This window comes from Myotis brandtii, unplaced genomic scaffold (genome assembly GCF_000412655.1).
Source record: "Myotis brandtii unplaced genomic scaffold, ASM41265v1 scaffold105, whole genome shotgun sequence".
NCBI classification, from domain to species: Eukaryota; Metazoa; Chordata; class Mammalia; order Chiroptera; family Vespertilionidae; genus Myotis; species Myotis brandtii.
The window spans coordinates 2,732,119-2,736,580 of record NW_005353538.1 but is presented as its reverse complement, the minus strand read 5'-3'; the positions used below and the strand labels follow the sequence as shown (position 1 = coordinate 2,736,580).

At 49.0% G+C, this 4,462-nt stretch overlaps 1 pseudogene; it reads right to left on the bottom strand.

Moving 5' to 3' along the window:
- Window positions 1-2,210: 2,210 nt before the first annotated feature.
- Window positions 2,211-4,462, bottom strand: part of LOC102249166 — a 3,170-nt pseudogene continuing 918 nt past the window's right edge.

Genomic DNA, 4,462 nt, shown 5'->3' with positions numbered 1-4,462 from the left:
CCCTGTGGGAGCGCACTGACCACCAGGGGGCAGCTCCTGCATTGAGCATCTGCCCCCTGGTGGTCAGTGTGTGTCATAGTGACCAGTCATTCCCAGTCGTTCTGCTGTTAGGGTCAGTTTGCATATTACCTTTTTATTATATAGGATAGAGGCCTGGTGCATGGGTGGGGGCCGGCTGTTTTGCCCTGAAGGGTGTCCCGGATCAGGGTGGGGGTCTCGCTGGGGTGCCTGGCCAGCCTGGGTGAGGGGCTGATGGCTGTTTGCAGGCTAGCCAGAGCCCCCAGCCACCCAAGCTCCCAGTGGAGGCTGGCTGAAAGCAGGTATCTGGGATTTATTTATCTTCTATAATTGAAACTTTGTTGCCTTGAGCGGAGCCCACAGCCGGCCAGGGCAGGCAGGAAGCTTGGCTTCCTCCATCGCCAGGGCAACCAAGCCTTCTGCTTGCTCCAGCTCCCTGGCTGCTGGCCGCCATCTTTATTGGGTTAATTTGCATATAGTCGCCTGATTGGCTGGTGGGCGTAGCTTGTGAGTGTAGCGAAGGTAGGGTCATTTTGCATGTTTCTCTTTTATTAGGTAAGATAGTTAGGATTTGGAAGCAACCTAAGTGTCCATGAATAGACAAATAGATAAAGAAGAGGTGGTACAGCCCCACTGGTGTGGCTCAGTGGTTGAGCATCAACCAGGAGGTCACTGTTCAATTCCCGGTCAAGGCATATGCCTGGGTTGTGGGCTCGATTCACGCTATCCCCAGTATGGGGCATGCAGAAGGCAGTCACTCATGATTCTCTCTCATCATTAGTGTTTCTATTTCTCTCTCTCCCTTCCTCTCTTTTTTTATTTTTATTTTATTTATGTTGTTTTTTTCTGGAGTGTACAATGTCTTTATATCAGCCTCCCTAACTTTGGACAAAAGCAGAGAAGAAAACAGGTCTTGAAGATTACATGTCAATTAATCTTAGAAGAAACCAGGTTCTGTAAGCAGAACATCACCAGGGAAGAGAGAATGCTGAGTCATTATATGTGCTAGGCCAGTGATGGCGAACCTATGACACACGTGTCAGAGGTGACACGTGAACTCATTTTTTTTGGTTGATTTTTCTTTGCTAAATGGCATTTAAATATATAAAATAAACATCAAAAATATAAATCTTTGTTTTACTATGGTTGCAAATATCAAAAAATTTCTATATGTGACACGGCACCAGAATTAAGTTAGGGTTTTTCAAAATGCTGACACGCCGAGCTCAAAAAGTTCGCCATCACTGTGCTAGGCCTTCTGGAAATTGGCCGGAAGGGTTCTGTGTGAGGGGTTCTATGAACGAAGTGTCCTTTCTGCACCAGTTAAAGGAGTTTCTGCCCAAACGCCAAGTAGTTAGCGGAGACTCTTCCTGTCTGAGCTTTCCCATACCTCACCATCAAGCGGTCAGATGTCCTACGTCAGGAGAGTGGCTAAACAGCTGAAAGAGCATGCCACGGGGACAGACCACCACTGTGCCACCAAAGACAATGGGACTCTGTTGATAAAGTGAAATGTGACCATGACAGAATGTTTTATGAAGAAAAACAAAACAAAACAAAACAATGCAGACAGGCACTGCAGCTGGGCCTTGGAGAACTTGGAAGCATGTGAGGAGGGGAACCACGAGGGATTGAGGGGGAGGGTTACAGTTGCTTAAGCTGTTTGAACGTGTTTGCTCTAAACTCTATTTAAAATGTACACTTGCAGTCTCACCATGTGTTTCTAACTTTCTCCTCTAGGATGTCTGTAATATGTGGCTCCTTGAACAGTCTGTGGCTTCTACTCTTGTATTGGTTTGCATGGAAATGAATCTAGTTCTCCATCCTCAATTAGCAAAGGGGTCGGTTCTTCACTACAGCTTCCTTGATTATGTACAAGGACAGTGGGATGATAAGGACCCAGGAGAGAGGTGGGATGGGAGAGAGAGAACACAAAACAGAAGAATACAAAGCTGCCCGCTAGAAGTCCAAATCTGATCCTGTGCTCCCACTAAGGCTTCACTTGTGGTCATGGAAAGGCCGGGTGCGCTCCTATCTAACTGGCAGGAGGTACCTGAGCTCAGAAGAAAGTCACTTGAAGGAGGTTAGTTTATTGATCCACGAGGAGAGGTATTGGAGACAGAATGTGGTGAGAGGGCCCAGTCTCGTGGGTCTCACTTGACCCTCTGCAGGTGGCGGAAGCTCTGCGCAGTTCATTCCACAGCATCGTCCATGATGACCAGCAGCTGGCAGCCCAGGGCCTTTTTGGCTCTCTCACAGCTGTAGTGGTGGAATGTGCCAGCCAGCGCAACCCACATGGGGTGAAAGTGGGCTGGAGCTGGATGACAGGACTGATCACTATCACCAGGAAGGACATCAGGAGCGCCAGGTAAGAGGCCACCCAGTAGGGGCTGTGATACTTGGGGGCTTTGTAATTGAGGCCTGTCAGGATGTGAACCACGTTCTCCATGAAGGTGAAGTCCGTCACAGACTTTTCTGGCTGCCACGAAGAGGATAGGGACCAGCGGGGGGTTCCTTGGGCTGAAAATGCCATGGGGACAGGTGGCTGTGGTTAAGAAATTCCTCTCGGGATCATTGGCGCCAGGACTCCTCTCTCCTGTGAGATCTTCGTCTCCCTGTAGTAGTCAGGGGGTTTCAGGGCATAGGGGAGGTCCTCAGTTCCATTCTTGATGTCAACGCTCTCAAAAATGACACTAGCACTGCTGGTTAACATGAGTGTATGAAACCCAGCCTTTTTGCAAGTTTCAATGACATTCCTGGTGCCAATGTTATTCACGCTATTTTTAAAAATATGTTTATTGATTTCAGAGAGGAAGGGAGAGAGAGATAGAAACATCAATGATGAGAGAGAATCATTGATTGGCTGCCTCCTGCATGCCCCCTATTGAGGATCAAGCCCACAACCGGGGCATGTGGCCTTGACCAGAATCGAACCTGGGGCCCTTCAGTTTGCAGGCCAATGCTCTGTCCACTGAGCCAAACCAGGTAGGGCTGTAATTCACTCTATAAGAGAGTTCCTTGCTGTTACTGGATGGTGGGGGTGATGCGCAGTGGAAAACTGTGCTTACACCTTTCAGGGTACAAGTCCTGTGGGCTGCAGAGGTCGCCCAGAAAGAACTGCACCTGAGGGTTATCGAAACCCTGCTGCATATCGAACACAATGATGGTGTAGCCTCTTGCCAGCAACTGCTCCACCACGTGCTGCCCTAGGAACCCAGAGCCACTTCTTGGTCTTCTCCTGGTGAAATCCAAGTGCTTCACTCAACTTCCGGGCAAGAGGAGGAGGGCTGCTGACAGGATCCAATGAAGAGAGAAGGGAGTGAAGCCGACTTTCTCCTTTCTGCTGGGGCAAGTTCCCCACGGCTGAGTCCCGTCTGTAGGCGCCCCCCCTGAAAGTTTCAGCACAGCTGCAGCCAGCACCTACACAGCTGTGGTCGCCGGCTGCCACCCATTTCTTACGGCCGTGGCCCTTCCTCTCTCTCTCTTCTTTTTTAAGTTTATTTGCAAGGATACTGCAGTGCCTCATTTGAGAGAGATCCTTCTAAGGCAGCGGTTCTCAACCTGTGGGTCGCGACCCCTTTGGCGGTCGAACGACCCTTTCACAGGGGTCGCCTAAGACCATCATGCATATCAGATATTTACATTACAATTCATAACAGTAGCAACATTACAGTTATGAAGTAGCAACGAAAATAATTTTATGGTTGGGTCACAACATGAGGAACTGTATTTAAAGGGCCAGAAGGTTGAGAACCACTGTTCTAGGGCCGTGGTCAGCAAACCACGGCTCACGGGCCACATGCAGCTCTTTGGCCCCTTGAGTGTGGCTCTTGCACAAAATACCACATGTGGGCACGCACGTACAGTGCGATTGAAACTTCATGGCCCATGCGCAGAAGTCGGTATTTTGTGGAAGAGCCACACTCAAGGGGCCAAAGAGCCGTATGTGGCTCGCAAGCCGCGGTTTGCCAAGCCACAGTTTGCCAACCACTGTTCTAGGGGAATGGGGAGCCAGTACGCTGATCATCAGGATTGAGTGTGGTCATTCTTACTTAGATGCCACACTGTCCCAATCACTTAGCTGAATATCCAAGGCCTCATAGAAAAGACAAGTCTTTTTTTTTCTTTATTGATTAAGGTATTACATATGTGTCCTTATTCCCCCATTGCCCCCACCCCCCGCTCGTGCTCTCATCCCCCTAGTTTCTGTGTCCATTGGTTATGCCTATATGCATGCATACAAGTCCTTTGGTTGATCTCTCCCCCTCCCACCACCCTCCCTGCCTTCCCTGTGAGGTTTGACAGTCTGATCGATGCTTCTCTGTCTCTGGATCTGATTTTGTTCATCACTTTGTGTTGTTCATTATATTCCACAAATGAGTGAGATCATGTGATACTTATCTTTCTCTGACTGGCTTATTTCACTTAGCATAATGCTCTCCAG